The sequence below is a fragment of the Podarcis bocagei genome (assembly GCF_964188305.1).
Source record: "Podarcis bocagei genome assembly, chromosome: 3".
Taxonomy (NCBI): Eukaryota; Metazoa; Chordata; class Lepidosauria; order Squamata; family Lacertidae; genus Podarcis; species Podarcis bocagei.
This window is the reverse complement of record NC_138127.1, coordinates 41709077-41733207: the sequence shown is the minus strand read 5'-3', so window position 1 is coordinate 41733207 and position 24131 is coordinate 41709077.

The following is a 24131-nucleotide window of genomic DNA, read 5'->3' as shown; positions in this document are numbered from 1 at the left end:
AGGCATGGCAACCACTATTTTGGCACCCCCATAACCAGTGCTATTTTTCTAGGAAAAGAGGTGCTGGAACTCACCACAAGCACCTCCCTCATTCTCTTATAAGGGCAATGGTGCCCACCTGAAATGTGCCGGAACTGAGTTCCTGTGAGTTCCCTCTGAAGAAAAGTCCTGCCCATAATGCCCTGGAGTGAGGCTGCATCAGGGCATTGTGGGAATTTCAAAACGGCAAGTGGCTTGCAGGTGCTTGCTGCAGTTTGTAGTGCAGCTGCCACCACCAGTGGAGTGGGGGCGACACTGGGTAGGTCCACTGGATGCCTGTTGCCAGGGTCCCCCTCACACCTGGTACCCGCCTTGGTACCTGTGCACACCAGGACACAACCGTATACATTCAAGCAGAAGAAACTCACAAGACAGCAGTCAGCATCCACCTAATTCTTGCACAGTATGGGATGAAATACCTCCTTAGGAAATCCAGATTTTGACCAGGTCTTTGTTAAGGATTAAAATTCTTGCCTTAGGTAACCAATCAAAGACTCTGAATGGGTTCTTGCCAGCCCTGTTTTCCTCCTGGCATGGAAGGGTCTGACTCTGTATAGTGAGCAACGGTGGCCAAGAGGGATCCATCCTCAGGGCTGCAAGTGACATGCCAAAGGAAGCATCATTTAAACATAACCAATGACAACTGTGAAGCCCCTTCCCTCCCCCTGCCCCAATTCTCAGCACTTTCAGATTGTTCCTCTAGCTTTCCAATAAAGGTCATAGCCTCTCTGAAATTCTTTTTTGCTACTCTTTCTTTTTAAGGTGTGTGGGAAAAGCCCCTGCCCTCCCCCATGGGAAAGGGTAGCTAAATTAAGTCTGAGACATGCCAGGTTTTGTTGGATGTGACTTGAATGGCATCTCTGCATATTGCAAAGCTGTGCCTCTACAGCCATTTCCCTAATGTGTGTCTTGTGAACACAGGAAGAAAGAAAAATAACAGAGATAAGAAGCAGAAGGCAGGCAAGGCTTCAAGCTTTGCAAGCTAGATAGATAGAGCAGGTGGCACCAGCTTAGAAGAAAACAGGATCAGAGTGAGGTTAAAAGCCTGAATCCAGTTAATGAGAGAGCATTGACCCAGACAGATTATTTGTCTTGGATGCTCAACCAAAGATTTATGAGGTTTGGTCAGGAGAGAGCCAATGTAACAAACACAACTGCTAAAGGTTACCTTGATGCCCTTGGCACAATCTCAGTGACCTTCCTTTGTGAAGGAGATATATCTCAATGGACAGGCAATTCTTGAAGGAGAGCCACTGAGAAACCAGGGCTCAAGTCCCCCTTCCTCTCCCCTGGCTATGGATGAGTGTGAAAGAAGAAAAGCCAGGCTTACCCTGCACAGAGGCCTGATTTTGTTCTCTCAGAGAACCCATCCCAAAACCTAATGGAGGAGCAAGATCTGCTGGAGTGTTAGTGCTGTGAACCCTTCTCATGTTATGCTTATCCTGCATATAAAATCATATATCACAAAGACACCACAGAGACCTTCATTCAGAGGAAACTGCACTCGAGGGGTGCACTGGCACCCCTGAAATTTCCCGCCGCTTGTGGGTTTGGTGTGGGCATAACTCACTATTACTTTCATTCCCTGACATAGGATCCCCTCTGGGGAGCGAGAGAAATGCCTAATCTGTTGCTAGTTATACAGTACATGTTTGTGTTACTTGTAGGAACTGAACCGAACTGTTTGTAATTTTGTGGCACTGCTGCTCTGCACGCGTACCCTTGGGGAAAGGACAGTAGCTTCAAGGTGTTATCGTTGCGCTTGCCAGTTCAAACAATACAATGCTGAAAGGTTTCAAGGTCCTTGGTATACAGATAAGGCCGGACCAATTTGTTTCCTTTTTGGCAGTTTTGCAGCAACGGATGATAGGGAGCGCAAGGTCGTCCATGCTAAGCGTGGCCATCCGCAGAGAAGCTCTGAGAGGCAGGGTTTTCCCCTCTCCTCCCCCAGCATTTTGTTGGTTCAGATAAGCCGCACAGGACACTCAGAGACTATACTTTGGCCTACTAGAATTAAAAGTCTGCTGCTCTCTCTCTGTTGCATTTAACGTAGGGCATCACTTCCATGGATTTACATAAATAATGTTTAGGTATGATGGCTAACTCCTGGAATCCTTGGCTATTCTGACAGATACTGGCAGTGGGCTAATTAATAATGTCTACAGGAAAAGCTATGAAACCTTTACAGCTTCTAAATTATTGGAAATGTGTAGTCATCACACATATGACCAAAAGCCCTTTGCTGAAAGGGTGCCCGTCCCCAAAAATGCATCCATCACACAGTTATAAATGGACAATTCTAAGGGCTTCTCCAGATAACCTATTTATTGAGCATTCATCCTGATTTACTTGCGCAAAGCTTATGCTGAGGTGAGATTATATCTTGTCTTGATGGAGCATTTGTTCTAATTTGTTTGCGGGGATGTTACACAGTGAACATTCATCCTGATTTGCTTACAGGGGATTTATATAATAATAATAATAATAATAATAATAATAATAATAATAATAATAAAAAAAAAAATTTTATTTATATCCCGCCCTCCCCAGCCGAAGCCGGGCTCAGGGCGGCTAACAACAATCAAAATAGTCCAACATTCTAAAACATTCATTATAAAATTAATTAAATCAAATTAAAATCAAATTATTGGCAACCATCAAGCAAAATTTTGTGCAGATTGCCAGAGGAGGGGGTCAGGCTGCGCCCTGACAAAAGGCCTGGTGGAACAGCTCTGTCTTGCAGGCCCTGCGGAAGGATGTCAGGTCCTGCATAACCATTCACCCATTTCACACTTTTCTGTCCATTTTCCTGTCACTTTCCTAACCAAACAAAGTCCATTCCTTTTCAAAGTGGGAATTATTATTTTTTGTGCACCTGTCTCTTCTTGCCACACACCTCACCTCAGATAGCTAGGAAGAAGGGCCTCCAAAGAAGATCTTCATGCAGGCAGGAGAACCAAATTGGCATTTTTACACAATCGGGAATCAAAGTGATCAAATAACAAGCTCAACACTGAGCTACTGGAGAGCCAATCTGGATGGTGTTTATAAAGGACCAAAAGCTGTTCCTAGTGATGATGTCCCCACATGCTACTCAGAGTAGCACCACCCACATCTGGCCATTTGTGCAAGTTTCTAATTCCTTTCCTCCTGTTGTCCAGATGATCCTAGATTGGGAAGTATTTGGCTTTCAACCCAGGTTGCCTCAGCTGAACTGCTTTTTTGAAAAAAAGGGCAGATGATAATGATTATTTTAAGTGAGTAAATACTACTGTTTCTTATTGAGTTCACCTGAGTCATTTAAGTTTGGCTCTGTTGTTTACAGAGTATGGAGACTTGGTAGAATTGACTGAAGAAGAAGATTGCATCAAGGACCACATGCTGTCAAAAACTGCCTGCCAAAAGATTTCATTTCAACTCATTAGCACCCCCCCCCCTTCTCTGGCTTTCAGGATACAGAGAAATCCTGTTGGTTGAATATTAAATGTACCTGCCATTGGTAAATTTTATGCCAGGGGAGATGATGTCTAAGAAGCCCCAAATCTTTCTTGGTGGGAGAGAGAAGTGTGACTTTATGGTGTGTAGGAATGTGGGCCCCCCCCCTTAATAATGTGGGCTAATGGATAACAGGATAGAAACACACAGTGCTTCTGGAAACAATTATTAGAAGAATTCTGAAAACGCTTGGAAGCAAGGGCATTCTTCATCACTGATATCTCTAAAGCAGAGAAAATTGTGGCCCTTCAGATGTTGTGGGACTCCCATCATCCCTGACCATTGGCTATGCTGGCTGGGAATGATGGGACTAGAAAATAGAGTCACAGAATTATAGAGATGGAATATAGCAGGATTTATTTCTGAGTAAACATGCACAGGTTTGCACTGCACGCACCTTGCTACTGATGACCAGACAATCAAAGATTAAGGTGTACCGGCATTTCGCCACACATTTCTAGCATAACTTTAGTCACTTGCCCATCAGTCAATTCAAATAACAAGATTCCAAAGGATCATTTGGGGTATGTGTGTGGAACTGAGCTCTGATGCTTTTGCAGTACAGTGGTACCTCGGGTTAAGTACTTAATTCGTTCCAGAGGTCCGTTCTTAACCTGAAACTGTTCTTAACCTGAAGCACCACTTTAGCTAATGGGGCCTCCTGCTGCTGCCGCGCCACTGGAGCACGATTTCTGTTCTCATCCTGAAGCAAAGTTCTTAACCTGAAGCACTATTTCTGGGTTAGCGGAGTCTGTAACCTGAAGCGTATGTAACCTGAAGCGTATGTAACCCTGTACTTATTTTGTGGATACTGTTCTAAAATGAGTATCATGGCCTAATGATCAGTGAACTGAACGTGATGCTGAAAGATCCAACAGGATTGAGTAAGGTATAATGGTTATCTATAAGTGGAGGTGGTTGAAACCACAAATAGAGTTTAAAAGTCACATGGCAAGTTGCAGAAAGTGATGCAATCAAAGCTGCAGAGTAACACGTTAAATGCAGTGCTACATATTGTATTTGATGCAGTTACATTGTGTAATGCACACTCATGGTTTAAAAGCAGCAACCACAAGCTGATCCAAACTCTAAAACACAATTCTGAAAATACTGGGAAAGTCCAGGCAGAAAAAAACTCATGTCAACTGCCTTTTACTAGTACAGTGGTACCTCTGGTTACGAACGCTTCTGGTTATGAACACTTCAGGTTACAAGCTCCGCTAACCCGGAAGTAGATGCTCCTGGTTGCGAACTTTCCCTAGGATGCAAACGGAAATCACGCGCTGGAGGCCCCATTAGTGAAAGCGCACCTCAGGATAAGAATGGTTTCAGCTTAAGAATGGACCTCTGGAATGAATTAAGTTCGTAACCAGAGGTACCACTGTAACACAAAGAGGACAGATATGACTTCTCAGTTATGTAATAAAAGAGCAAGGTATGGACTTCCTTTGGAAGGACTCTCCTTCATTGGAGGTTTCAAAGCAGAGGTGTAATGGCCATCTGTCAGAGATGCTTTAGCTGTGATTCCTGGATTGCAGGGGGTGGGACGAGATAACCCCTGGGATCCCTTCCAATTCTCCAATTCTGTGATAGTTATAATAAATGGCTGATATTATCCCTATATTATATATGTGTTCATTTTTGAAAATTCTCCTCCTGTCTGACTAAAGATCCACTGGTATAAAGTGCTCAGATCTTCACTCTGCAGCCTAGAGATCTCAAAATGCTGGCTGTGTGTTTATGTTGCCCTGCTCTCTCTGATTCTCTGTTGGAGAATCTCTGAGCTGAGATTCTGAGGATTCTAAAGAGAGTAATGGCTGGATAGTACATGCAAATCAAAACTCTCTCTTGGGTCTCTTACAATATGGAAAAAAGCACAATATATCTACTACTCACAAAACTACGCTTTCAAAATTTCCAGTTATTGACAGCTGAAAGATATGCTTGAACATGCTAATCCATGGGTTTTTAAGACTTTAATCCTCCAAAGTCACTCCAGTGACTACTTACGCATAGCTGAGCATGAAAGCTGCACAAAATAAATGCCGCATAAAGTCTGCCTGCCAAGAGATTTCATTTTAGACAGTTAGTTTTTTAGCCCCCCTCAGGCGCTGTGAATAAAAGGAATACAAATTGGTTCTATTAAGACATCTGGGCCTGTTCTTTGGCTCTCTGGGCATGAAACAATTACTATAAACAGGGCTGTAGATGCCGTGAGTTCTCACAAGTAATGATAAAGCGCCACCTGTTTTAAGCTCCCTGAGAATTTCAGTTTTGAACTGTAATCCTATGCATGCCTGCTCAGAGATAAGTCTAACTAGGTTTACTGCCACATAAGTGTGTACAGGATTGCAGCCTTCATTTATTTTTTGCACGAAATGCAAGTTCCTAGTCCTTAGGAGTGTGATGTTGTTATGCTCACAATTGTGTGAGCAAAGCCTGGCAAAATCTAAGCAGCCAGAAAGACTGCTGAGAAGGATTTTAAGCGGCAGTAATGAGTGGTAGTAATAAAGTGAACTAATCAAAATTAAGGGAATTGTGCTACTGTTGCATGCTGGTCTCCATTTTGTCCCCCATACTTCCATGTTGTCTTTTTGTCTCCATTGTGTTGCCTAGCTGGGAAGGGTTGTCAATCAGACTATCTATCTATCTATCTATCTATCATCTATCATCTGTCATCTATCATCTATCATTATCTATCTATCTATCATCTATCTATCTATCTATCTATCTATCTATCTATCTATCATCTATCATCTATCATCTATCTCTATCTATCTATCTATCTATCATCTATCATCTATCATCTATCATCTATCATCTATCTCTATCTATCTATCTATCTATCTAATCTATCTATCATCTCTATCTATCTATCATCTATCTATCTATCTATCTATCTATCTATCTATCTATCTATCTATCTATCTATCATCTATCATCTATCATCTATCTATCTATCTATCTATCTATCTATCTATCTATCTGTCTGTCTGTCTGTCTGTCTGTCTATCTATCTATCTCTATCTATCTATCTATCTATCTATCTATCATCTATCTATCTATCTATCTATCTATCTATCTATCTATCTATCTATCTATCTATCATCTATCTATCTATCTCTATCTATCTATCTATCTATCTATCTATCTATCTATCTATCTCTATCTATCTATCTATCTATCTATCTATCTATCTATCTATCATCTATCTATCTATCTATCATCTATCTATCTATCTATCTATCTATCTATCTATCTATCTATCATCTATCTATCATCTATCTATCTATCATCTATCTATCTATCTATCTATCATCTATCTATCATCTATCTATCATCTATCTATCTATCTATCTATCTATCTATCTATATCTATCATCTATCTATCATCTATCTATCTATCATCTATCTCTATCATCTATCTATCATCTATCTATCTATTCCTGGTGCAAAAAAACCTGTGTGCACAAAGAAAATAAGTAAGCCTGAGAGAAGGCTAGGCTGAATTCTTCTTGACATGCTAGATTTCTACATGGAAAGGATGTTTTGCATGGGGGGAGATGCATCCATACATCCCAACCCTTATCTGCAGTCTGAACTGGTTTAGTTCAGGAAAGGCTTTATCACCGATTTCTACTTTATGAAAAAACTGGGACACAAAAGCCATAATGGATATCCCTTTTATATTAGAAGCCACCTTTCTACATTCTTATGCTTAAAACTGTGTCCTGAAGCAGTAACTGAAATATGAAGCCACTCGATCTGTTTCATCTGCACAGATGTGAAGCATTAACCACAAGAATGTGTCTTCACAGGAGCTTCATCATTTTGGGGCAGAATGCTGAAGTGTGAGAACCTGTGATTCAGCACATTATAGGCCAGGTGTGCTGTAATGAATGATACAGCCAGTTCTTTGGGTGGCTTTTAAAATGTCGTATTATTTCCCTTGCCAAAATTTCATGCAACGGTATTTGGAATCATGCTTTAAGCTGCTGTAGTTGTCCCTTGAGCAAAATGTTAAATGTTGAATGTTCCTTGAGCTAAATATTACATGTCCAGAATGAGCAAAACTTAGTACCACTTACTATTTATCCAACACATTTGAGATGTTCAAAATAAATATGGCAAAGGATAATTAGGGCAGTAACAGATGAGGGAGATACCCTCACTTAAATTTGAAGCAGCTTTGACAAGAGCTTGAGAACTGAACATGTCCGCAATTTCCACCCAGACACTGTTTATGAGGGCTGAATACCAGTTATGTCTGGAAAATTCCGGACATATGGGAACCCCACCGAAGTGCCACCACTCTCATCAAAACCAAAGCTCCTTATGGCTGTTTAAAACATACTCAAACCTCAATAAATCCAGTCTCGTTTTTCTGCCCCATTAGGCATGTAAATAGGCTGAGGTGAAATTTGAGCTCAGCCTCTTATGTATTTTTCACCTCACAGCCCCAAGTTTCACTCGGTGGCAACTTCAGCCACCCATGTTTGGTTATCCTGTCTCTGGACAGAGGCAATTATGCGATGGTAGTGCAAAATGTAAGCATAACTTCCAGTTAGCTTCATTTACCGCTCCTACTTTCTGGCAGAGAAACTGAGGAGGAAGTAATGAGAAAGCAGGCTGAGGCATACTCAACATAGCTCAAGAAGGTCTATTTTTATAGTGACATTCCCGCTTCCTGTCTCAAGTGAGAAGCAGACAGAAGCATAACAATAGTTGTGCACATTTCCGATGGGTTTTTTTAAAAAAAAATCTCACAAGACAGTCGATACAAAATTTGATCTTGTCAGATCAGTTTTTGCTGCTCTGCTTGGTACAGCTCTATGACAATTCAATGGACACTTACATTTTCAACACAAGTTTTGTTTTTTTTTTTGCTTTTTGTTTTAATCTTTTCTCTGTCCCCCCTTCTGCATACAGAAAAAGCCAGGACTCAAGGTGACAGTATGCTTGTAAGTGAAGGCAAAGGCTGATAACGTGGATGAGATGTAAAGTCTACATTGCAGAGCACAGAAAACAATTGTGAGAGTCATATTGTGAGCTCATATGCAGAAACATCTGCATTTAAGCAATGGGTGTGCATGTATGAGCCTACCTGAGGCGATTAGGCTTGAGAAGGAACTTAGTCCTCTCTTTTTCCATTGCTCTTGGAAGGTCATAAGATCATCGGGTGATATCCAATGCTGGTACGATATTTGAAACCAATGTATTTACCTAACTCAGATAGCTTTAATGGGTCTACCCTGGGTTTGGCCTAGTTGGATATTACCCATAGAGCTAAGAAGGGATGTCAAAGGTTATGCAGTCCAACTCCTTGCCAACACAGGGAAATCATTCTTACGGCATCCCTGTTAAGTGGCCACCTGGTTTCTGCTTAAAATACCTCAAAGGTAGTCCAGCACCTTTTAGGCAAGTCTGTTCCATACTTGAACAGTTTGTAAGGTGGTATTCAATGCTAGTCCTTCTCAGAGTAGACCTATTGAATTTAATATATGACTAATGTTATTAATTTAAGTGGGTCAGCACTGAAAAGGCTTTAGTTGAATACAGCCCATTGTTTCTTAGGACATTCTTCCTAAAGTTTGACCTAAACCTGGTTTCATATACATTCCATTAAAATGTATATTAAATTAATGGTTTACCTGCTTTTAATGAACTGCACAGTTCAAAAGAAGAGCAGCTGAAATCTTCAGTGTTTATTTCTGAGTATGGAATACTCGTGAATTGCAGATGGCATTTGTGTGTCAATGTCTTTCCTGTTTAATGGCTTTCCTTTTCTTGCTAAAATTAAGACCATCCTATGTGGCACCTGAAAGTATTTATAAACTTTAGGAAGTAAAGTTCCCACAGGAAGGAGCAAGATGTGACAGGTTTTCCCTGCAGCAAACGTCACAGCTGCCATATCTACAATTGCTCAGTTCACATGATTCTCATGGGCTCATTGTGCTCATAACAATAGATGCTGCCACTTATGGGAAACAGATCTGCAGGGGATTCTCAGCCTGTGGCCCAAACCAGGATATCCACTACATGCATCCTATGTGTATGCATTTGTGTGGGGGAGGGGAATGGTACCCACGGTACACACAAAAAACAACCCAACCCCAAGGAATAGATCAATTTTTGTCAGTGGCCATAACAGTCATGTGCCAAGTTATTATGATTAGAAGGACATACACACACTCAGGAAGTTGGTGTTACAATGGAAGGAAACTGAAGTGTTGTTCATAGCAATTGTTATAATTTTGAATGAGCTGCTATTTTATGTAGTTACAGTGTTCTTTTATTTTCTGAGAAAATTACATACATAAAAGCACAGGTTCCTTCCTTTTTATCCCCATCCTTGTAAATCATTTCCAAATTTCAGGAAAAGCTGTGCACACAGTACAGTTCGTGGGCAAGATTCCAAACACAAGAAATCCACATGCAGAGGTCTTGCATGCGCATGCTTAGGAAATGGAATATTCTACGTGAGAAGCAGGGCATGGGATTCCATTAAGAGATGCATCTGGTTTCAAAAGCTGAAGTAGTAATAACATCAATGCATTTAAATTTTGATTACTGATATATGTTGCATTATAAAATGAAATATTTTAAGGTGTCCAGCATTACCTGAAGATAGTATTAATGTGACACAAGCTACAAATGCTTAGCTTTGGCTTGACTGTGACCATCTTTTTAAATAGATATCCATGATTTTGCTTGATTGCTTTGGAGCCAAGGGAAGAAATATGCAAACTGTGTGGGGAAAACACACGCACAACTATCCCGTTAAATAGTTGTACGAAGTGTAAGTGAAGGTCCTATAAAAAGAATTTTAGTGAAGGAAAACACAGCTCTCCCTGTCTGGATGAACTAATGAGGTGTGTCTGTTCTTCAAGTTCTCCATTCTCCATTGTCACTGAAACTGAAAGGTTGCTGGTGTGAAATCCAGTGGAAATGGTTTAAATCCATTTGTGGAGGATAAGCTCCCAATTGTTCTGAGGAATCCAAGCTTTTCTTCAAAAACATACACGTTGAATTCTGGGCACAGACTCATGCTGTACAAAAAGTGCTTTAAGACTGGAGAGGAAAGACAAATGGACACAAAACAATAATTTTAAAAGTTCTGAAGATTTTGATTTTCTTTTCCTTGCAGATGAATTAGGTCGCTGTTTTCACTTCTTAACATATCTGGGTAGAAGTCCATACAGGTGAAATCATATTTTCACTAAAAAGACACACATCCCCGCTGCAAAGCAACACGCAGTTTTAAGTGTCAGCATGCCTATTACAATTTAGACATCAGTTTGCCAAAAAAAACCTGCGGATATTTGAGTGGTAGAGATGCCATACAGTAGAAAAGTGGAAGAACCATGTTAAAAAAAAAGAAAAGGACCTGGTTATTTGATAATCTCCCCTTAGAATCAGCATTTCAAAGTTGTCATCCCCTCCCCAATGTCAGTTTTTTAAAAAATGGGAATAGCTCAGACTGACTTGAAGCTACAAGAAATTGCATTAGGCAGCATATCTTAATGGTAAATAAATAGCTACTCATTAGTCAACTGAAGCTGATTACTGTTATTTATCAAAATTAGTAAAGATTGCTTTAATGGGCAGCCAGGAATGAAATAAGCTGTCATTATTTATTACAGCCCAGATTCTTCGTGTTTGGGATAGCTGTTACTTCTAAGAACTAAATACTATGTCCGATTTTAATTTTGTTCTATTAAAATGCACAGTTCTTTTCCTGTAAGGTAATTGCCTGAAATTCACTTCATCTCTCTCTCTCTCTCTCTCTCTCTCTCTCTCTCTCTCTCTCTCTCTCACTCACTCTCTCTCTCTCTCTCACACACACACACACACACACGTCCAACATCAATAGCAGAGGACAAAGCAACCCAGGATCACATTAAGAGGACTATAGAGTGTTTTATGAGCACTTTATTTAGGGTATTAAAGAAAATGGTTGGATTTCTATAAAACACAACCAGGGAGGAAGTGTTTGAGACATGTTATAGAGTAGACAATGTGGTAAATTTTATTGTCACAGATGTTCCAGGATGAGCATCAAGTGTTTCAGTGATGCTTTGAGGGGATAACCATGAAACCGTACTACATTTAACGCAGCGCAGGAGTTTGAAGCTCTCTTATTAAATGACAAATGTAAAACCAGACAGCACTAAGATATCTCTGTCTCTTTATCTTAGAAATACTAATATGAACCAGGATCTAGTCTGGCCAGATCCACATCACTTTATCCTAGACAGCAGAGGCTCTTGACCAGGACTTAGCAAGGACTCACCTAGAACAACAGTGAACGGTATCAATGATACCTGTGACAAAAGAGAGATAATGGTCTATTTACTTCTTGAGATGCTGGATGCTTTCTTAATTTGGAATACTTCTCATTTTAAACAAACAAACAAAGCTATCAAGCTATTTTATATAAAAAGAAAAAGGCAACTTCGAAGTCCCTATGCCTTTTGACTGAATATGCATAATAGGATTGTGCTGTTCAAGTCTAAATGATAATTAGTTCCAACTGAAATCAGGGAACTATTATGTGTACAAGTGTTTTTAGTGAAGCCCCCTTCCTTTCCCATTTTTGCTTTGTATTATTTAATTCTTCTTGCCCTTCTCTTGTGTCTGTCTGGCAGGCATCCTCAAAAATAAACCTTGCCGAGTCCGCCTCCCAAGAAAATGTGGGTAGGGTTGAATCCTTTGAATGACGCTTGTGCATCATCAGCCATCAGAAAGAAATTAGGCTTCATTAAATTCAAGCATTTAAGCGCTCTCTGGCTGTTACAGCAAAATGTCAGTAAAATGAATGCCAGCTAATAAATCAGCGCAGATGTCTGGAATGAGATGTCCTGTGCCACATCACACAATTTTAAGAAACAGATTCCCCCCCCCCAACATGCTGAGCAACAGCACTTAAAAAGATGCTTCGGTTTGAAAGTGTCCGGCAAGTTACAGCTCCCTTTCCCCTTGAAATACTTTCCCTTTAATACTGTTGTAAGAAGGGTGAGCTGACCTCTACCTGCCCTGCACAGATTAAAAGGTTGCCTGATAAGTACTTACCAACAGGCTGAAAACAACTCAGTGTGGCATGAACTTTCATAACATCCAATTAAAAACCTACAATTTCACAGGCATGGCTTTTTCCGGCAAACATCAAACCTAGGAATTTCATGTCCAATTCACTAAATTTTGGCTGCCAGCATCACTGAAAAACCTGAAGTCCTGCTGCTATTCTATGAGCCTATTACGGCTCCATCGCTTCCATTTATCTGATATTGCTCAACAAATTACCACTTCTTACTGATCTTGTGACCAGGGGTAGAGAAGGCTGCATTAAAGAGTTCTGTGAAAGCTGCTGAGCTTCGCTGTTCTCTGTATCCAGCAACCAGTAAAAGTGTCCGTGCTAAAGATCGCTGTGATGTGCTCCTTACCAGAGCTATGACGAGCACCGATGACTGCTGGACAGTCCACCAACTAATACGCTCCACGATAAACGCCATATACAGGGGTTGTTTTTACTCTCTGCATTTTTCCTGAAGCTGTTGAGCAGTGCAAATCATGTCCACTGTCCCCCTAGAAGGCCGAAGAAGTGGTAATTTGTTGAGCAATATCAGATAAATGGAAGTGATGGAGCCGTAATAGGGAGAAACGTGCTAAGAGGAAGGCACGCTTGGCAAGTCCACACCGTGATCAACTCCCACCCGGGAACCAATGTCTCCACTGTGGAAGGACATGTGGGTCCAGAATTGGCCTCCACAGTCACTTATGGACTCATGGTTAAAACCGTGTTGATGGAAGACAATCTTACTTGGCTACGAGTGATCGCCAAAGAATGACTGCTCCCCACATCAAACGGGGGGCATACTTTGCGCAGATGCATGCAGCACCCCTGATCCTACACTGCTCCTAGCAGTATTGCCTGGCATTGCTCCCCTCCAGGCTGGATACTTGGAGGTTCCCGCCCAACCTCGGACAGTCAACCAATCCCGGTGGGGGAGGCGTGGCCAGGGGAGTTGGCCAGGTAGGGGTTGGGACTTCCCCACCCACACAATAGAGAGTGGGACTTACCTGGGGGATCACAGTCGGCTCCAGAGCTTCTCCCATCCTACCCTCCCTCAGTTAAGCTTTCTTTTGCAGGTTAACTTCTTCTTCGCAGGTATACTGGCGCTGCTATGTATTGGTCGCTGTTAAAGGGCCGGAAAGGAATTTTCCTGCATTGGCAGGTTTTGCCTTTCCCATAGCAAAATGTCACAACTTTGGCAGTTTCAGGCCCTGGGTGGAATCCTTTTGTCTTTCTTCCCTAAAATGGGGTGTGTGTGAAGCGGTGACCCACGCCCCCCCCTGCGGCTGTGATCCCAGGGTTCCCCATTAAGGGGGTTGTTCTGAGGGGAGTCATTGGCCTTGCAGTGAATTGGGGGGCAGGCTCTCTGCTTGAACAGACATTATCCAGAGCCAGTCCAATCCCCACTCAATCTGGATAACCCTGATGTTCCCCAGATCTCTGGCTGGGGACTGGGAGGGATAAACGCCCAAAGTCAAAGCCAAGGTCTCCCTATATCTGAATCTTAAATAAAGTTGTGGCCAATTTTAATCCCATAGCCCAGTATCGTATGTCTTTATTCCACACGGGAGCCGACCTTGGGTTGGGGGGGGCTTTCTGCCTGCCCGTGCAATAGTGAGCACACTTCAAGTGTTCAGAAATGTTTCACATAATTTTCTTGGTGATGGTTACATCAGGCAAGCCAGTATTACTATTTGAAATGGACATGAGATCACCCATCAGTCCATTTCTGGTCTGTTTCTATTAAAGTCAGCACAGTAAAAGCCCAGCTGCGCTTGACCCGTAAGAATTTTACCGCCCTCCCCTTGATAATGCACCTCCTTTTCTTATTAATTTATGGCGAATAGTTGAGGCGTACATGTGGATGTGGATGTGGCGTACATTTTGGCCAGAGAACTAATTTCAGCTTTCAGTTCACTGCTTGAATTGCTGCAGAAACAAAACAAGACAAACAAACAAAACAAAAAAACAAACAAACCAGTTTGACTAGAAACCAAGTCAGAAAAAAACCCCATGTAGTCTTGAGGACTGCGTTACCACTTCCACATCTGTGCCCATATACTGCTGGTCTATGTCGGTCTCCAAAATTGAGCTCCAGTTATATCACCTGTACCAAAACAAGTCAAAACAATATCCCATTAGTGTGTTTGTGCAAATGATCATCACCACTAGCAGCACATTACTTGTTTCAGTGCATCGTAGAGCACATTGAAGGGCTTAGCCGTGCCTGCAAAAACTTCCTGTTTACACGCGGGCATCCTCTTGACCAGAGCATGCTGTGCTTCTTACATCCCCAAGGCCATACATAGATCCCTTAACTTCCTGTGTGGGATTCTGTTTTGCTTTCCTGTCACTACAGCACGTTTGTCCTGTGAACTGCTGGGAGAATTTTCTCACAGGATTGTTAACAATTTGCCACCCCTCCCCCTTTTTTTGTAATGTATCTTGGACATGAAAGTATCCCAAGCATTAAACCTTGTTACTTTGCAAGCAAACACTCTAGACAATAACCTCTTCCCTTTGAATGCCTCTGTTCTGTCAACTATGTGTTAGTACTTAAGCACAAATACCGGTAATTCTCACTACGCATCATGACTCCATCACCCACGCCTCCCCCTAGGTCATTGGCCTTTTGCCTATTCAGCAAATCTTTGAAGAAAACCTGGTTCCTGTCCACCCCTACCATCAATTAGTTTTAGCAGCAACAGTGGCTGACTTGCTGATATGGCCAGGAGAAATGGTTACTCCTGTTCCACACTCTTTTCCAGCTGACACCGAGGAAAAGTGGAAGTGGAGGCACAATGGAAAATAATAATAATAATAATAATAATAATAATAATAATAATAATAATAATAATTATTATTATTATTATTATTATTATTATTATTTCTACCCCACCCATCTGGCTGGGTTTCCCCAGCCACTTTGGGTGGCTTTCAACAAAGCATTAAAACAGAATAAAACTTTAAACATTAAAAACTCCCCTAAACAGGGCTGCCTTCAGATGTCTTCTAAAAGTCAGATAGTTGTTTATTTCTTTGATAGGAGGGTGTTCCACAGGGCAGGCGCCACTACCAAGAAGGCCCTCTGCGTGCTTCCCTGTAACTTCACTTCTCGCAGTGAGGAAACCACCAGAAGGCCCTCAGCGCTGGTCCTCAGTGTCTGGACTGAACAATGGGGGTGGAGATGCTCCTTCAGGTATACTGGGCCAAAGCCATTTAGGGCTTTAAAGGTCAGCACCAACACTTTGAATTGTGCTCAGAAATGTACTGGGAGCCAATGTAGGTCTTTCAGGACCAGTGTTATGTGGTCTGTAGCTCTAAACCCTGCAGCTCTAAACAGTGGGGAAAGTGCAGCATTGTGGGAAGGGCTAGTTCTTTAGTTCCTCCATCAAACTGTAATTAATTTTTAACACCAATGGCAAATATTCACAGTAGATCTTGTTTACTTCCCAGAATAAACAACAACAGCAACTAACACTCAATCCTACCTAATCCTAACCTATGATCAGATCTCCCAGTATGCTAATCTTCACCCAACAAGAGCTGTGAGGGACCCAGGTCAGATTCTGGCCATAGTGGTAAGAAGAATTAATTTTTCAATTGAATGGATTAAAGATAGGCACTAAGGTCGTGTATTTCCCCCCCTCTCCTTCACGATTAATAGTAGTGTAATAAACAAAAACCTGCCCTTATTCCCTTATGGGGGACACAAGAGCCCTTTTAGAGTCCTTTGCAGGTTCTCCATCGGTAGGAGAAAATAACAGAGGCCAACCAGAGAATATTGAGAAGCAAAGCAGCTAGTAAGCCTGATCTTTATTGAACTGTTGCAACAGGGTGCCCCCTTCACACGCAGGAGCAGGAGGACCCAGAACCAAGGTGAGTCCGCCCTTATATAGACATTTTAAATTGCCCACCTTGGAGTCCAAGACCACCCCCCAGAAATATCATACCTACATCACAGAAGGGGTGTAGCTCAAGAGAAATCTGAGTACGTTGTTTACCTCCTGTCATTGTTTATCTCCTTTCTGGCAAGTTACCTGTTAATGCTTACTTGTTGGATACCCTGGGGAGCCTGGCCAGTCTTTTGTAATGATAAATACTTAGTTCCTGAGCCAAGTCACAGGCTCACCCTATTCATACACAGATATACCTTTAAGACAGGTTGTGTGAATGAAAAGACAATGGGGAGGCTTTTCCATTTTCCTTTGACCTGGCAGAGGAAACATTTGGTCAGTCTGGGAGCCAAAATGGTTCCAGGGCTGTTTTCCTCTGCTGCCTCAGACATGTGGTCCATACGTTTATGTACGAGTTTGCCTGGTACATTTATGAACACCCATTATATATATAAGACCTCACTTTTTTATTTCAGTAGCTTGGAAGAGGGGTCATGAGGAAAGGGATACCTGAGGACTCTTCTGTGGCCCCGACTGCTGCTTCTAGGGAAAGAAAAATATATTGGGGGATCCAACCACAGATTTTCCACTTCATGTAGTATTTCACCCTTCCCCAGCTCAACATGCCATGCAGCTCAGAATAAAGCCACATATGTCTTCCTGGATGTTTTACAAATCCAAAAGTGAAAAACAAATACACACTGAGGTTCTAGCTGTTTGCAATTTTAGGCAGCTATTTATATTTCGGGGGAAGCAAGGTGAAATAGTTTTGCTGGAGATAGACAATAGATTTTAAGAGAGCAGAAAGCATACGGTTGTGCATTCAGTTCACACGAAGCACAAACCAAACTGAAATGGCCTGATCTGAAGTAACTTAGGTCACTCTGAAGCAGTTCAGACCAAGGAAGGAAAAATCTTATTGCTTCAGAACCACCCCAGAAGGGTGTTTTTACTTTTTTTTCTGGCCACTTGATACATATTTTGAAACCACTCACAAATATAAAACACCAGGAGGAAAGAGTCTGAGGCGTAGGAGGGGTGGTGGCATGACAGACATCTCTAGCTTCCAATCAGAAAATGACCACACAAAGGCTATCCTTTTCCTTTCAGTCAGTGCTTTTGGGAGGGATTTAGAAGGAGCTTACCATAGCAGGTTCTGGTTTTGTTTTTGTTTTGCATATCAGTAAAATAGAATTGAGAGTTGCTACATGTACTAAATTCTATGTCTGGTCAAAGTCTCTGACCTGAAACAACAGTGTGGGTGCATCATGGACAGTAACAGTGCTCAACTTTCTGAAAAAACAATAGTTTCCTCCTAACCTTTGAGAAACCCCAGCCACAAAATTTTTTGATCCACCACAACTGCTGAATTTCTAATCCAAAAGAACCCTTTTCTCAATTTACAGCATCAAAATACATTTGTGATGAACAGTATTGCTGCATAAAGGCAAGTTTCCATCAAGAAAATCTCTTATTTAGTACGGAAATCAAACCACAATAGCATTTCAAAATAAATGGCAGTAGAGAAGCCAAGGGAAATGAGACTCAGGAGAGCTCTTGCCGAAATCCATTACTGTGATCAATTTCTTTATTTGCTCCATTCTTCTGGCAATACAGTTTCAGTTGCGGGGGGGGGGGGGCTAAGAAAAAAAAGTAGGTTACTTAATGCACAACGTCACAATTTCACTATAGTTAAAAGCCCATTTAGCCACTGAAGCTGTCAGAGAAGAAATGTAAAACTTTTCACTAGAAAACCAAACTCAATCAATATGCTAAATACTGGCACATTTAGCATAAGCCATCTGCAATATCTTGCTTAATTTACCAAGAATCAACTAGCATTATTTTGAGAAGGTACGGGATGGGCGGGGGGAGCATTATATAAGAGCTTGACCCTGTGTGACTCATAAGAAAATATCTGACAAACAACAATATGACAAAATGAGTCCTTTGAATTATGTGAACCTGCTGGGAAAGAAAATCCTTTCCTTTAACTGAAAAGTTATGGCATCTTATTGGCAGCAATGGATGTAAACATGGTGATTCCAGCTCCACACATACAACTTGCTGTTATGTGAAAGTAAAGGAAACACTTTGACAAACAGCTTTTGTTATCCTATTGTTTGGTGATGGCTGACTCATTAAGCACAACATTAGGGTAATTCGTTTAAAGCACCCAAAAATTCACAAAATAGTGTACAAGCATTCAAGTTATCCAGAACTCAGGTTAGATGGTAATAAGAGAGAGAGCGATTACTGCTGGTAATGCCCCCAGTCTGAATCTTGTAAGAATCTTAAGGCTGAGTGAAGAAGGAGATGACAGTCAAATGAGGTGCTATGAAGGTATCAGGTTGCACCAAGGTCCACAGGGAAGATAAAATATAGCAATGGCCGAATCTCCATTTCAGGAAATACAAAACCAGTTGTGACCCAGGTTGGCCTCTATCATTAGGTGAAAGACACACGTTCCCTGGTAGACAGAATGCAGAAATAAAGATAAATAGAGGTGGGAATTAATTTTAGGTGAACTGCCAGGTACAATCCTAAAATGGATTTTGGATTATTTCTTATGAGCCAACCTTTACTTGTTGTGTGACTGTAGACATACAGTGGTACCTCGGGTTACATACGCTACAGTTTACATACGCTTCAGGTATGTAACCTCCACTAACCCAGAAATACTACCTCGGGTTAAGAACTTTGCTTCAGCCTGAGAACAGAAATCATGCTCTGACGGCGCGGCAGCAGCGGGAGGCCCCATTAGCTAAAGTGGTGCTTCAGGTTAAGGACAGTTTCAAGTTAAGAACGGACCTCTGGAACGAATTAAGTACTTAACCCGAGGTACCACTGTACTGAATTTAGCCTTTCATCATAGGGACCTTCAACTGAAGGAAAAGGATCTTCTACTACCTGAAGGCAGGGTTTTATTATCTGAAGTAGAAAAGATTTCCTCCAACTAAGTGGCCAGTTTGGCCTCTATTGACTCCCCCACCCCAACCTAAAATGAATAGCCCTGAGAAAGAACTGCACCGCTGAAGGCATCTTATCCAAGGGCAGCCCAAAATAGGTCTGAGCTGTATCCACACACCCTGGCCATGCACCAAATATGGAACGTACCAAATACTGTTTTCAGTGGTAGAAGGGACACTTGAGAATAAGGTTGAGAAAGAAATTCAATCCAGTTTGCATTTAAAGGTGGACTTGCCTAATTTGTGCATTTGGCAACAATACGTGAACCCAGCCCCAGCCATCCTTTGAAATTTGCACGTCTCCAAATTTTGCAAAGCGTTTCTCCAGCCACGTAATGTGTATACAAATGCATATGCTGGGGTAAAGTGTGCACTGAAAATGACATGCAAAGAAGCTTTATATAAGGGGATGCTGCATACAAAAATGTGCACATAAGGAGAAATTTGCACTAAAATGCTGGTGAATTTTCACAAGGACTTTTAAAAAACTGATGTGGAAATATAGAGAACTGAATTTAAGACTGGAATAATGAGAAACAAAGAGAAACTGAATGTGAGGAGACCATTTGGTTAACTGCAAGCATTTTTAAAAATAAGATTTGATATAGCAAATTTTCGCTGTTCTCTCTCTTAGAAAATAATTGTTGACTTGGTAAGCTTAAATATGACCTAGTTCTTCAGTTTATGTTTATTCTTGGCTCTTCTGCATCGTAAAAGTGTAATCTGTCATTGGCTATCCCCAGAATAACCATGCAGAGGCCTGTAGTATACATACCAATATGCACAGCTGTTAAACCCACACAGAAAATTATATACACATTCTCCATTGGCATTTGCTCAATGACAGTTGACAAGGGTCTATATTTGCCAGTATCAGTCATTTGTAGGTACTTGTTTTGCTAAATATAGAAGGTACTCCACCCTTCTGAGGATTTTAATCTGTACAGAAAAGTATACTGAGTGCTTTAAGGACATTCTGGGTTTTTAATAAAGTGGAAAGGCTGCTGTCTCTGGAGGACAAAGGCAGAAAACTCTAAATAGGATAGGATGACAGTTTCCTGGAAAAATGGCCTCCAGGTGAGTGTCCTAGTGCAAATTAGGATTATAGCTTTAAACAAGGTCCATAGGATACATTTTTCATATAATCTCGGTTGATGACAAGTTGCAAGAATGTGGGCTCTAGAAGTGGATGTAAACTACCTGAGGCTCTTTCCCCTATGAAAAAAAAAATAGGCCTCTGGATTTTCTGGTGTTTACAAAAGAATATTGAGGCATAAAGCCTGGTTGAAAGGACTCAAATGTAAAGCGGTAGGAATGTGTGAGGGAGCAATATTAAAACACATTTTTCCAGTTCAGGTCTGCTTACAAAATGGATCTTTCATTATCCCTACTTTTAAATTACTTTTACATTCCCAAGAATGGCTGATACTGAATGTAAAGCTTTCATAACCTTGAACAGGGCACAAGTTATCTAATTTGTCAAGTTAGTATATAAAATGAGTGCCATAATTCTTATCTACAAGACATAACATTTAGTCTTGCTCACAGTGATTCTCAAAAGTGGCTTTTAGATCTGAATTTCAAAATGAGGGTGAAGGGGAATAAGAGCTTCTTTTTCTTCTTCAAAATTTCTTTGAGATATGACTTTCCTACCAGCAGTTCAATATAAATCAGAAAAGGTTCTTAGGCATACTTAAGCCTAGATATGCACTAGCAACTCACATAGCTTCAGAATCTGTGTCAGAGTTGTTGGGGCAATGGGAGCTGAAATAGCCTCACTGCTCATTTCATTCTCTCTGCCATATTTTCATCCAAAGCCAAACACCAGCAGGTTGACTAAAAGTATGAATATGAGAAAATTTGAACTGCTTCTGAGGTAGATGTATGTCTGTTATGCATGCGGTTCTTATTCTAGAAGGGCATTGTTATAAGCAACATTTGAGGATCTAGTTATTCTGATTAAGAGTCACCATGCGCACCAATGCACATAGTCATGTTGTATGCTCCCCACTGCCCTGACGGGTGAGATGATTCAGGAGGAATAATACAGGGCTTAATTTCCTTATGGTGATGGAGAACACTGGAGACAAGTTGCTTAAAATAATTTGCTTTATTTGCCAATTGAAGTCTGATCTCTCTCAGTTCCTCATGGGGAAAGCAGTGAGTCCATCCATTCACATTTTTGTGAATTTTTAAAGGGAAACACATAGAAACACATTTAGAAAAAAAGAAAGAAAAAGAAAGCAAGCACAAAAGAGGCAGTTAGACTTATTTATAAACATGCTACTATACCACCCTCTCACTAAACACTGGGGTGGCATACCACAACATAAAAACTTTTAAAAGCAATGCAGAACCATCATTAAAATAACTGACTACTCAATAAAAATTGCAAACGACTGCGCTCAGTAATTGTTGACTAACAAATATTGTTTCTCAGTAAAAGTTGTAAACAACTGCACAGGCCTTCAAGCACAAACAAACAAAAAATCTTCAAGAGATGCCTGAAAATTAATAGCAAAGATGCTTGCTGAATCCCTACTGGAAGAGCGTTCCATAGCATTGAACCAGTCAATGGTTTGATGGCTACCATGCCTGGTTCTTCAGAAATCTATTGCCTTTTTAAGAAGATCATAAACAAGTTGTCTGGCCACCCACAGTTGCTAGTGCACTGGACTCATTGTCTCCACATGCTTTGATTGCAATACAGCAAGTCCTGCCTTGGCGTGGTGATGTTCCTGTCATTCTCAAGGAAAATTGCAAAACATAAAAACTGGGGAGGGGCATATTTTCCCATCTCTTTGAGCTACAGAACACCTTCAAGCCCCAGTGTGAATGACCCATTCAGAAAGCTGTCCATGCTACAGTTCTAGGAATTAGCAACATGTCCTCAAGCTGGTCAGGCTCACAATGCTGTAATACTACTGAATTTAATCAGCAGCCGAAATGGTCAGCTGGAATGTGTTTATGGAAAACAGTGATGAGTTTATGGAAAATCAAAGGCAATATCAAAGGGTCCTTTACACATTCCCCTTTTTGTGTCCCAGCACTCTTCATATTCGGGGAGGGGGGGCGAAATATAACATGTAAATAATTGGACCAATCAGATTTATGGACTCCAGAACCAATTTAGTTCAGCATATAGATCTGTCTTCATAGGAGATCTGTGTATTTCTGACTCTCACATTTTCCATCACCACCCAGTGTACAGATAAGTGGGCCAACTCCTGAAAACACACACACACACAAATTGACCTAAGCTTTTTCAGCTCCTTAGCAGGCAATATACAAGCCTAAGAAGTCAAATTGGAGCATGAATCAGAATGGGAATAAATGCTCAGCTATAACGTCTTGCCTTGTTGCCTTCCCTGTCTCTGCTTGTGCTACTTTCGTAACAGGGAAGTGTGAAGGAATCCCAAACCAGAGAACATGTGCTTGTTTTGCCACCCACTGGGTGGTAATTCAATTGTAGTTTGCTTTCTTTTTTTACATTTCTTCCCTTCTGGGGAAGAGAAGACCCACTTGAACTTTTTCAGAGACTAGCATTCCTTTCCTCACCCCACCTTCAGTGCGCCAAGGAGAGAAACAAAAGTGTCCTCTAAATATTGGCCCTCTTCAGAAGGGAATCTGAAAACAGGTTGGAGTGCCAGAATGGTGAAATCTCTCTGTTCTGGGTGGAAAGGGAAGGGGGGGGTTCTAAGGGGATTCTGCATCACAAAAGCTTCCTCAAAAGAAGTGTACTGGAGGTAGAACAGCAGAGAAGATGAACAATGAAGACTTCTGATTCATTAAAGAAGAGCAAATTGTAGCCTTCAGGCCACAAGATGCCATAAGATGCCATGTGTTGTGTTTGCTGCAACAGATCAAAACCATGACCCCTCTGTAAATTTATTCCCAGGAAGACATTTTCTGCACACTTGCATAGTGTGCGTATTTGTGTGGTGGGTGGGAAGGAAGCAATGCCACCCAGAACTGGGGACATGCTTGCTTGCAAATCTCCCAAAACAAGTTATTTTAGTTATTAAAGTTTGTCCTTAAATCACATTTAAGCCACACTATGGTTGCAATCTGAAGCTGATGCCTCTGAAATTATAACTCTCACTCTCTATGACTTAAGCACTTAATTATTCCTAAAAGTTGCCACACACTTCTGGAGACAATTATATTGTTTCATAGCACAGTACCATATAATTAAAGATACGCGCTAAAATGTTTAGCTAACTGAAATGCTAACTCGGTTAAACATATTTAGCCTTTTCTATTGAACCCTGCGGATACGCTCTCTGGCCAGAGAAAAGTGAAGGCCTCTGCAGGTGTTAGGCCTGAACAGGGAATGGCAGTTTTGCCTCCTCCGCCAGTGTTCCCATCCACTTCTGCGTTATCAGGGTCCCCTGTCATGAGGACACTTCTCACCATAAAAAAATTCCTTCCAGTAGTATGGTGACACTTCTCACCATATTCTGCTAAATGCACTTAGAAGCCCCTTTCAGACTTTCCTGCTTAATATCATGATATTGATGGAGCGTGCAGTGCTGGGACATGTGCAGAACATTTTGGGCAGAGCTGGCATGCACAGCCCCACAGCCTTCCACATATTTTGGGGTTTTTTGTGACATTTGTATGCAGCCCCCTTAAAAAAGGTTACCTGGGTGGCTTACA